Source organism: Macaca thibetana, chromosome 10, assembly GCF_024542745.1.
Source record: "Macaca thibetana thibetana isolate TM-01 chromosome 10, ASM2454274v1, whole genome shotgun sequence".
Classification (NCBI taxonomy): Eukaryota; Metazoa; Chordata; class Mammalia; order Primates; family Cercopithecidae; genus Macaca; species Macaca thibetana.
Window position 1 is genome coordinate 90529230 of NC_065587.1, and position 12455 is coordinate 90541684.

At 41.5% G+C, this 12455-nt stretch overlaps 1 long non-coding RNA gene across 1 annotated transcript in view; it reads left to right on the forward strand.

Moving 5' to 3' along the window:
• The window catches only part of LOC126964155 (uncharacterized), a 44453-nt gene extending 43420 nt beyond the window's left edge, over window positions 1-1033 (forward strand). The window contains exon 3 of the long non-coding RNA XR_007729318.1: window positions 937-1033. This is a non-coding gene — a long non-coding RNA (uncharacterized LOC126964155). The remainder of the gene's footprint in view (window positions 1-936) is intronic.
• Window positions 1034-12455: the final 11422 nt, after the last annotated feature.

Here is a 12455-nt window from a genome sequence, read left to right on the forward strand (position 1 = left end):
GTAAAGCAGGTTAAAAAACTGCCTTCTAATAACAGCAAAAATGTCCTAATCTCTTAGGTTCTTAAATACTTGTATGACATCACTGACAGGGGCTACTTTAAAACATTTAATTATTCCCCAATTCACACATGTCTTGACTTATTTTTGATAATGAGTAGCAAATAGGTACCCTAGGATTCTATACAAATAAGCCAGTGTAATTTGATGGAATAAACACTGGTTTGGATGTTAAGAGATTTTCAGCTAACCCTGGCTCTTCTGATAACTGGCTTTGTTGCTCAGGGAAGTTAGTTTTAATCTCTCATTTGCAGAATGATTGGGCTAAACTAACTGGTCTCTCAGAAATTGTTCCTTCAAGCCCTAACCTTCTGTGGTTCTCATTAATGCCTGGATATAATGACCTTACTACTGATGGAAAGATTATCTTGGGAAATGTTGGCCAAAACTAAACCTTCGTCCCACACATCTGTTCTAATTTCCTTTTGCTGGGCAGATAGACACCCTGGCTGAGTTCCAGTTCAGGTAATTACATTCTGCCCACCATGATTTTCCTTGCATTGTCAATTGGCTACAGTATTCTTCATGATTTCTCTTGACTACCATGCCTCCTGACAATGTTGTCTGAAGCTGTGGCTTCATTTGGGAAATTTCTGTGTGTTTTAGAAAATGTAATGCTGTCATCACAATGGGCCATAGACATTTCAGTCTTTCTAGGTGTTCTGAAGGAGTTGGCTCAAAAATACAGCTTTCATGTTGGTCTACTTTTAGTAGTGACATCTTTCAGATTTACCTAAAATACTTGTCTAAAAACTTTCTAGTGGAAAACTGTACTCATACTAATGGCTAGTAATATTAATGGCTTACTGTGTGTATTGCATGCTCCCTGAAGTGGTTTCCATGTATACACTCATTTACTATGTCACTTCCATTTTGCAGATGAGGAAACTGAGGACAGGATGGGCCACAGTTCATGCAGTTCTTCTAAGCTTCCCTTCTAAGACTTGACAGGTTAGTTATGACGCATCCATAGAATGGGCCATTAAAAAGAGTGAGGTAGATCCGTATTCAGCAGATGTGACAAACTCCCCAAGATGTGTGTGTGTATATATGTATATGTATATATACAGAGAGAGAGAGAGAGAGAGAGAGAGAGAGATTCACTCTGTCTCCCAGGCTGAAGTGCAGTGGCACGATGGCACGATCTTGGCTCACTGCACCTTCTGCCTCCTGAGTTCAAGCGATTTTTGTGCCTCCACCTCCTGAGTAGCTGGGACTACAGGTGCACAATACCAAGCCCAGCTAGTCTTTTTGTATTTTTACTAGACACAGGGTTTCACCGTGTTGGCCAGGCTGGTCTTGAATTCCTGACCTCAAGTGATCCGCCTACCTCAGCCTCCTAAAGTCCTGGGATTATAGGCGTGACCCACTGTGCCCAGCCCCCAAGATGTACAACTAAGTGAGAAGGGAAGGATATAGAATAGGGTGGCTGTTTCGCTATTTTCTTGATGTTGGTTATAAAAGGCTGTGTATATTTTACTGGTATATGAGTGCACATGCATTTAAAAAAATTTTTTTTTTGAGACGGAGTCTCACTCTGTTGCCCAGGCTGGAGTGCAGTGGCATGATTTCGGCTCACTGCAACCTCCACCCCCTGGGTTCAAGGGAGTCTCGTGCCTCAGCCTCCTGAGTAGCTGGGACTACAGGCATGTGCCACCACGCCTGACTAATTTTTTTTTTCTTTTTAGTAGAGATGGAGTTTCACTATGTTGGCCAGGCTGGTTTTGAACTCCTGACTGCAGGTGATCTGCCTGCCTCAGCCTCCTAAAGTGCTGAGATGACAGGCGTGGGCCACTGTACATTTCTTTTTCTGGCCTGGAAGCAAACCCAACACAATGTTAATAGTAGTTACCTTTGAGGTAAAGATTTATTTTATTTAAAATTATTTTTACCTTCCTTAGGTTTGAGTGTTTTTTTACCATGTGTATGCTATGTTACTTACATTTTTAAAGAAAAGTTGTCAACAAGGGTTACCTGGATAGTGAAATTATGAATGATCTTTGCCTTCTTCTATGTTTCTGTTTCGAAAACATAATAAATGTTATTTATTTTGTGGAAGATTTCTATCAATAAAGAGGAAACAGAGAGTGTCCAGGCTAACGGTAGGAGAGTTAGTTTTTGGGTTTTCTGGCTGGCTGGTGCTGGTTGGGGTGAGTCTGGGCTGGCTACTGTGGTGGAGCAGACCCGTGAGGTCCTCAGAGTCATACACAGAGGAAGAGCTCGGGTCAGACTTTGGCCTTTTCTGCCTGTTTCGTCAAAACAGAAACCACAAGCTTTATCACACCCTCAAAATGCCCTTTCTCTCTTCTTTGGGGTTAAAACCAAATTTTTCTTCAAAGAAAGCATATTGAGATTTTGGGGTCAAGTTCACAATTTAAAAAAAAATTTTCTTGAAAGATGTGTGTATTGTCTTAACCTGGGTTCCTTTTGTGTTTGCACCCCCCAGTGGGCTCATTTGGCATGAGGGATCTGGGGGCTGGACCCTGGATTTTTTCTTAGACAACCTAACCTCTTTGGTCCAGAACTATCTCAAGATTCTGCTACCAACATGTTAGAAGCAAAAGGCCCAGAAAAAAACCCAGTCACTTCATGGGAATTGGCAGCTTTAAATGTGAGTACACACACAGCAGTTGGTTATCTCTTTGGGGGTTAAGTTACTCCATTTAGTGCCGACTTGTGCAGACAATGGGGCAGAGGCCAGGGACACCAGAGTAATCCTTTTACCTGCCTGATCTGGAGTGACATTGGAATGAAGGGGCACTTTCAGAGGGTATCAGTTTCCCAGGTAAGTTCTGCAAACAAGCCCACAGAGCCTCAGCTTCCTCATTGTGCGTCCACTGAGGGCCGAAAAAAGCCAGCCCTGCTTGTCAGTCCGGCAAAGAGATGAAAGACCTACTTGGGTCCGGTGGAATTCCATTGTCGTAGTATTTACTCACAGTCGCCTAGCGCCTCCTCTGAAATGTGGGCTGCAAGGGGACTGGTTTTCATGCCAAGCACCACATCCTGAAAGCATAAACAGCGATTAAAACTTATTATAAAAAAATTGGAAGGGCAGCCAAGGTTTTCCGTCTCTCTTGGTGAATAAACTCAACTCCCACATGCCAACACCTTGTGGTTACCCAATACTCTTTCTGTCTTGTCATTTTTCTTTCAAAGAAGCGACACCTTCCATTTCTCACTGCAAGGAGCTGTGGTGACAGACATGTAAGAATTTTATTTTCTTTTTAAAGTAACTTAGATTACAGTGGGGCTGCCATGAGAAAGGTGACACGGAAGAGCAGACGAGAGAGAGCAGAAAGGTGTGTGCGGATTCTGGCGTGTCCATCAGCCTTAAGAACAGGGGCTGCTGAGCTGAGTCAGAGGCCGAAGCCAGTCCTAGGGATAAGATTTCCCGTGTCTCTACTCTGGGGACATTAGCTCCACTGTTTAGACTAGCTTCCTGCTTTCACCCACATTTTCAGGCCAGTGGAAACTTCCACGAATCCAGGTCGTACATTCACATTCAACCAATGTGTGTTTACCCACCACTTACAATCTGAAATTTTGGGAAGCTGGAGAATGGACAGGGACACTTGCCCACAGCTCTGCAGGCCAGAGGTGGTCCCACTCTGGGACTTTCTGTCCTTCTATCCAGCTGAACAAACCTGATGATGCTGGCCTCCTCTCATAAACCTTTTAAATGCTGCATGAAGTCCAAACCACTTAGCAGAATTCTGGTCCCCACGTTCACTTCCAGCCTCCTGGATGCCCTCTCACCCTCTACTCTCTGTTCTGGTCATGAAACAGAAAATATAATCCTGCATCCGGTCTTTACCTGGGCAGGGCCCCTGTCCTGGAATGCTTCCCTTTTCCTGCTTTATGTAACTCACCTCAGTTCAGTGAAGACCCAACTCAAATGCCATCTTGTCTGGGAAATCTTGCTTCAATCCTCTAGGAAATATTAATTGCTTCTCCCTTTATCCCTTTAGAGCAGATTATCATTGATATTATTTGTTTGTATGATCATCCCCCCAAAAAGCTTCTTGAGGGTTTCAGGAAAACATTTTGCTCATTTCCATATCTTCGGTTCCTAGCAATGTACTTGGTGATCAATATGTGCTTGTTGAAGTTTGTATGAGATCATCAGTATTTCCCATGCAGAGAATAGAGAAAAGAGAACAACATAAAATATCTTCAATGCTAAGCAACCTTGAAGCAGAGATATTTTTCTTTGCTACTTTTTTTTTTTTTTTTTTTTGAGACAGGGTCTTGCTCTATCACCTAGGCTGGAGTGCAGTGCCATGATCACAGCTCACTGCAGCCTCAACCTCCTGGGCTCAGGTGATCCTCCCACCTCAGCCTCCTGGATACCTGGGACTACAGACATGTGCCACTATGCTCAGCTAATTTTTTGTATTTTTTTTTGTAGAGACGAGGTTTTACCATGTTGCTCAGGCTATTCTTGAACTGGGCTCAGGTGATCCAACTGGCTTGGCCTCCCAAAGTGCGGGAACTATAGCATGAGTTACCAGGCCTGGCCTCTTTGCTACACCTTGTCTGGGTCTTTTGCAGGGATTTGTTGTGGTTGTTGGCAGGTGTCATGCCTTAGCACTGGCAGGCAAGCCTTGGAAAGCTCCTGTGAAGATTGTCCTATTAGTATCAGTTTACTTTTTAAAAAAAATACTTTTATTGATTTTAGAGACAGAATCTTGCTTTGTCATCCAAATTAGAGTGCAGTGGCTTGATCATAACTCACTGTAGTCTCAAACTCCTCGATTCAAGTGATCCTCCTGCCTAAGCCTCCCCAAGTGCTGGCATTACAGGCATATGCCACCATGCCTGGCCTTAGTTTACTTAAAAAAAGGTTGAAAAGTTTTTTAAAAACTTTACATAAAAACGGAAATAGCTATATTATTTATTTTTGATTTATAATATATACATATTGGCTATGAAAAATTCAAATGACAAAAAAGTGTGTAAAAGATAAAATGAAAACCTAAAAACCTAAAAGCAAAATTTACCCTAAATGCAACCACACAGATAACACAGTTATCTTGTGGTAAATATCCTTCTAGATATATCTCATGCATATGCATACACATATAAACACATACACATGCTCAGCTTCATATATTCATCTATTCTGAAAACACCTTAAATATTACATAAGTAAATGACATTTTACCTGCTCTTATGTAGCCTCCTTTGTCTCTCAATGTATCGGACACCTTCATAACAACATACAATCTTTGGCGTCTTCTATCTAATGGGTGTAGAGTATTCCACTGAATGAATGTTCCCAATGTTTTTCGAATGTCTGCTGCTGGATCTGGATGTTATTCCTGGATTTTCAGTACTATAAACTCTCGCCGTGATTGACATTCTTTTTCAGTGAAGTCACATTTCATGGGAGTTTCAGGAAAGGCAATATGTACAGTAAAGTTTTCAAGGAGTCAATATCACCAGGCAAAATTAGTTTGGTGCCACTTTGGAGAAAGATGTGGCCTCTCCAATTAGTCTAGCATAGCCAATCTTTTCTCCTGTATTGGATAAGACAGTTGTTTCCTGAAACAAGCACTTGCTGATATAGCTGGCTTGCATTTTGGCGGAGGCCATGTGCTGTGTGAAAAATGAACAATACATTTAGCTTTAAATATAGGGCCAAGCCCAATACAGTGAGATACTCTTATTCATTTGAGGCCTTTCTAGACGACAAGAGACCAGAGAAGAGAGAATCAGGCCCCTGTCCCCTTCCTGACATATACCTACTGTGTGAAGGGTCTGGGCTGGGGGACAGAATCACCAGGGAATTTCAGGTTCTCTGTCTCTTTCTTACTTACAGAAACCATAGCATCCCTTTTGGCAACGCTAAATGTGAATCTTGTTATACAACTTTCCAGAAATGGGTCAACTAGATAAAAGTGTACCAGGTCAAAAGTTTACCAACTTGTCATCCTCATAAAAATGCACAGAAGCGCCTATTTCTTCCAAATGGTATGCTTGATTGAATTTACCTTTGCCAGTCCGACAGGTCTATATGTATCACTTTTATTTTTCTTTGTATTTCCTTGATAGCTTCATTATAGTGAAATTATCTCTAAGCTCATTGACTCTTTGTGCTTATTTGTGAAAGGTCTATGTTTCTTGCCCACGTCTTTTGTTGGGAGTTCTTTTTCTCTTAGTAACATAAGAGTTATTTGTATATTAGGACGATTAAATCTTTGTTACATGCATTGTAAATATTTCTCTAGTTTTGTAGTTCATTTTAACTTTATTTATGGTGTTGTCGTATAGTGTGAAAGTTTTTGGCTCTTATGTAGAAAACCATACAGTTTCCTCCCTATATATCTGAACTAATTTTCTAAGAGTGTTCGATTTCAGTTTGAGTGTTTTTCAGCTTTCGGAATTAAAGATATGAGAAAGTTTATGTCAAGCATTTCTGACTAATTTATCTAATATTTTAATGCCCTTAAACAGTATTGAGAGGTAGGACATTTAAGAGGTGATTAGCTCATGAGGGTTAGTTATCAGAGGAGGAAGTTCCCGATAAAAGGATGAGTTCAACCCCCACCCTCTCTGTCTTATGCATATGTGCTTCCTTACCATGTGATGCTATTATCAGTTAGTAATGATCATCCTGCTTTAAAACATTTGGAGGCTGGGCGCGGTGGCTCACGCCTGTAATCCCAGCACTTTGGGAGAACGAGAGGTGTGGATCGTGAGGTCAGGAGATCGAGACCATCCTGGCTAACACGGTGAAACCCCGTCTCTACTAAGAATACAAAATTTTGTATTTTGTACTATAGGCAGGCGCCTGTAGTCGCAGCTACTCGGGATGCTGAGGCAGGAGAATGGTGTGAACCCAGGAGGCGGAGCTTGCAGTGAGCCGATAGCACCATGGCACTCCAGCCTGGGCAACAGTGCGAGACTCCATCTCAAAAAAAAAAAATTGGAAGTGAACAGAGATTCTGTGATCAAATTCTGAGGACTAAATTAGTTTAGTTGTGCCTCATTTTAGTGAAACTCTCACATAAACATTTCTACAGGTAGCAAACAGAATTAGAAACTAAGCATTAAAATGTAAAGAATTACAGCAATTTAAAAAGGAATCATAACAATTTTCTTTAAATATCAAGTTATTTTCCTTAAATAAGTTATGTACAAGCACTTTGTAAATTCTAAGGTCTTAAACTTTTGATTTTATTACTATTATTATTGGGCTATGTGAAAAGAAGTGAAATACTAAGCCCATGAAAAAATAGGATTTTATTTAACATAATTTGAGACACAGAGCACTTGTTGAGACTCAAGTCTGTTACATTCTTATGCAGAGTAACTCACATTATTGTTGGAACTAGAGCTACAGTTCATATCTCACTTGAGCCTTCCTCAGGGTTCAGAGTTCTGATATAATTTCATTATCACCATCTCCCAAGAAAAACAAGCTTCAGGGGGACATAATGTGGCCTTTCCCAAGGGCTTTCAGTCCACTCTTGAACTCCACCTTTCAGCATGTGTTGTCTATTCTTTGTAGAATGAGAAGAAAAATCATACCATCACACAGTACATGAGACAGTGCAGGAGATCATTCAAACTGTCCAGATAACTCAACTTAAAAAAATCAAGATCATGAGATCCAATCCTTGTGTTCCTTTGCTGGTCATCATTTCCGTATGCGTATTAGCTGGAAGTGACACTGCACACACTGCACGCCTACACCACAGGGAGGGGATTCCCCACGTTCACACACAGCTGGCAGAGTTTCCTCACTGGTAGGTGTTGGGAGGGCCGAGGAGCCCTCATTCCCTCTCTTTCTGCCTCTCCTCCTCACTCTCTTCCTACTCCAAATACCATCATAGTACATCACAGTAGACACAACAGTGACAACTTACCTCAAAAGTCACACAAGGCATGTTTCTCCGCCATCGTATTTGGGACAAGTCGTTGATGCTCTGTAGGCTTGGATATTTTATTTTCTCTCGGAGGTGACAAGTTCTGACAGTGGAGGAAGTGTGACTGGTTAATTTTTGTTAAGCTCCAGCAAGAGAGAGTAAAAGAGGGAATTTTCCAGAAAAAAAGAAATGGGTTTACATGCACTTAAAAAAATGTAGTTTTGGTCTGACCTAAAGGGCATGAGTGTTTTTTTTAGAGATTAAAATCTCTACTTAATTTCTGCACTCCTTTGAAATATGGTCCAAAATACATGCTGTACCGGGATGGGATGTATTTTAGCCCCATGGTTAACTCAGACACAACAGAACAAAACCTGCCACCCTGCCTCCTGGTTCCCCCCTGTTGATGGCATGCGATTGTCTGGCTTCTAAGGGCTGTTGTGGCAACTGTGACTCCTTCCTGCTCCCTGGTGGTTGGCCTCTAAACCTTATGGGATCTGAGTCCACTCTCTGCACAAGCTCTGCACTGGGGCGCCCCCCTCAGGACCCCACTGTGGGCTACATTGCCCAACACCTTGGTGCCTCTTGTCTGGACTGTTATAATAGCCTCCTGGTGCTATTCCTAATATCCATCTGTCTTGGTCTATTTTGTCTATATTCCTGGTGCTTTATTCCTAATATCCATCTGTCTTGGTCTATTTTGTATTGCTAGAGCAGAATACCACAGACGGGGTAATTTATAGAGAAAAGAGATTTATTTGGCTCATGGTTCTGGAGGCTGCATCTGGTGAGAGTTTCCTTGCTGCCTCGTACCGTGGGGGAAGGTATCCCGTGGTGAGGAAGCACACGTGCATGAGTCAGAGCGGGTGGGGGTTGAGCTCATCCTTCTGTCAGGAACCTACTCCTCCGATACTAACCCTCATAACCCAATCGCCTCCTAAATGCCCCACCTCTCAATACTGTTACAATGGCAATGAAATTCCAGCATGAATTTTGGAGGGGTCATTCAAACCGTAGCACTATCCTTTCACACTCTTGCCAGACAAAAGTCCTGAAATCAGAGCTCTGGTGACATCATTCCTGAGCTCGAAAATGCTCCATGGCTTCACAAATTCTACTTATAATGTTCCTGGCCTGGAAGTCAAGGCCTCACATATCTTACTTCCATCCACTATTTCTGGCAGGACACCTCACCACACTTGCTCCTGTCCACATGAGCTCTCAGGCCAGGGGCATGCTTCTCTGTCTGACCACATGCACCTCCTCTCCTGTTATTTCTGCCATTTGAGATGCTCCCCTTCCTACCGCTGCATTAACTGAAAGCCACACTTCATGATCCAGAAGAGATGCCACCTCCTCTGCAAAGCTGGCCCCGACTTTCCAGGCAGAAATGATGTATTCCCATATGGCATTCATTGCTTTACAGTGAATTAAAGCTATTATTTTCAGTTGTAAAAATACATATTTTTTTAAAACTACAAGTGTAAAATACATTTGTGTTGCAAAAGTCCAGATAATACAGAAAAACGTAAGCTTCCCATTCCCCCAGCTCTCTTCTAATTATAATTCTTGGGGCTATTACTAAGAGTGTGGGCCAGGTGTGGTGTCTCATGCCTGTAATTCCAGCACTCTGGGAGGCGAAGGCAGGCGGATCATGAGGTCAGGAGATCGAGACCATCCTGGCTAACATGATGAAACCCCGTCTCTACTGAAAAAAAAAAAGAAAAAAAAATTAGCCAGGCGTGGTGGCAGGTGCCTGTAGTCCCAGCTACTCGGGAGGCTGAGGCAGGAGAATGAACCCAGGAGGCGGAGCTTGCAGTAGCTGAGATTGTGCCGCTGCACTCCAGCCTGGGCAACAGAGTGAGACTCTGTTTCAAAAAAAAAAAAAAAAAAAAAAAAAAAACAAAAAACAGGGTGTTTATTTTCATTTGTTAAAACAGTGTAAATTCAGGTACAAACACACAGATAGACATATTTAAAATAAAAATTGGGGTTGGCATGGTGGCTTACATCTGTAATTCCAGCACTTTGGGAAGCCAAGGTGGGAGGATCACTTGAGTCCTGGAGTTCCAGACCAGCCTGGGCAATGCAGCGAGTCTCTGTCTCTAAAAATGAATAAATAACAATAAAAAATTGGGCCATCCTGTAAGATTTTTCTGCCTTTTTTTGACTCAATATATCAAGAACATTTTTCTCTATTAGTATATAAAAATATACTCTACTACTTTTAATGAATACTCTACTACTTTTAATGACAGTGTAATAGTCTATAGAATATAGGTGTTATAGTTTTCTATTTTTCTAGAAATTAATATTTTATGTATTTCTCATTGTTCTATTATAAACAGTTGTCCAGTAAGCATTCTTGTACATTTATCTTTGTGCATTTCGACCAATCTTTCTGTCACTTATGTATTGCCACCCTTGCTAGTAGGAATGTCCCGTCAAATGCAAAACCTGCAGGACTTGGACTCTCCAACATGTTTCTACTTTGCCAAAACTGTCTACTCCTCCCTGTGCTTGCTTGCTGCTTCTTGGCTCTTCTCTGTCTTTAATGTTGCCCTTAACTCTAATAAAAGCCTCTGTCTTAGTTTAGGTTTCCCCAGAAACAGATTTAAGACAAGGATTTGAATGCAAGTGGCTTATTCAAGAGGTGGCCTCAAGATACACAGGTAGGGGAGTGGAGGGTGGGACGGAACAGGGAAGGCAGACAGCACCCTGTGCTTTAATGAGCGGGTGATCACTGTGGGCACTTGGGGCACAGTCGCATGGAGGCTGGGTACAACACACTGCAGAGTAGTCTCAATTGAGGGGCAAGGAAGATGGGGGTATTTATTATCCAGTTCCCATCTGTCATCAATTGAGGGTGCTCATGGAGGCATAAGCCCCAGAACATTCAGTCCACCCTAGAACTCCATGCCAGAGAAAGCCCTCAGGCAGAGGGTCACTTGGGCTTTCAGCCAGCATCAGGCTGCATGTTCAGGATTGGTGGGTGCTTGGGGGACCAGTGGGGCCACCAAAGGCGTACCCTATTTTCTGCAACAGTCAAAATCAGAGACTCCTAGACTAAGAACAGACCACAGAGGTCAGTCATCAAATCAAGATCTCATGAAAGATGCTAGTCCATATCTAGAAAAATATCTTCCAGAGAGATTGCCTGGATGAAGAAATAAAAATAATAATGATAATTAATAACAAATAATAATAATAAGTTATAATAATGTAATAATAACACCAGAATAAATAAGATAAATACTTTTACAGTCTATAATGCTCTTTCATATAAATTATATTGTTAAAAAATCAAATTTCACAAGAGCCCTGTAAGGTACACATCCTATATTATTACCATTTTTCAGATGAGAACATCGAGGTGCAAACAATTAGCTAATAAGTGTCAGAGTCACAAGACTAGTGTTCTAGAGTTAAAGGATGATTAGAATTTTTCTACCCACGTTGAGGTCAGTTTGCAGTTCAAATGTTCTTTTCTCCGCTCATGGTAATAAAGCCAAACCAAGAACAGGACTTTCAATTCTAAGATCAGCCCAATCTTTTATTTTTAGATGATTTTGAGCAGTGCTGCAAAACGAGAAAATGGAATATAGCGCATTTCAGAACAGCCAGATAAATTCCCTGTTATTGATTAGGTTTCATATATTTCCAAAATCAGCCTCAGTACTAAAACAAGCAAGCAGTTGATGTCCTTTAGCCAAGAAACTGGCATAATTAGAAATACAGAGGTGTAAAAATTAAGATTAATAAAATAAAAAACATGCACTTTCTGAAAGTCCTGTCTTAAATATTTGACATCAAATTTTTACAATGAAACATAGAGTCTTAAAAGAAAGAACAGATTGAATATTATCACACTGTGTTGGCTGATATCTATATCCTTGATATAAAGATATAAAAGTCTTTATATCTATCCAAAGATTTTTAGCAGAAAGGAAAGATCTCCGGGATCACAGGTAGAGAGACCCCACTGGGCTAAAAGGAGGGGTGCGGATGGTGTGGTAAGGAGGCTGATGGCCCTATTAAGGATGAATTAAGGTTAGTCTACATGCTGTTTAAAATTTCAGTCCTCTGAGATGTTTCTCCAGAATTCAGGGTTCTCTTCCTATAAGCTTCCATATGCTTTTCAGAAGTACTTTCTCCCTGTAATTTCTATTAAGAAGCCGAAGTATTCCAGTGATAAATTTTTTTTTTTTTTTTTTTTTTTTTTTTTTTTTTTTTTTTTTTTGAGACAGAGTTTCACTCTTGTTGCCCAGGCTGGAGTGCAATGTTGCGATCTTGGCTCACTGCAACCTCCTCCTCCTGGGTTCAAGCGATTCTCCTGCCTCAGCCTCCCAAGCAGCTATGATTATAGGCATGCACCACGACGCCCGGCTAATTTTGTATTTTTAGTAGAGATGGAGTTTCTCCATGTTGGTCAGGCTGGACTCAAACTCCTGACCTCAGGTGATCTGCCCACTTTGGCCTCCCAAAGTGCTGGGATTACAGGCAAGAGACACCACGCCCGGCCTCCAG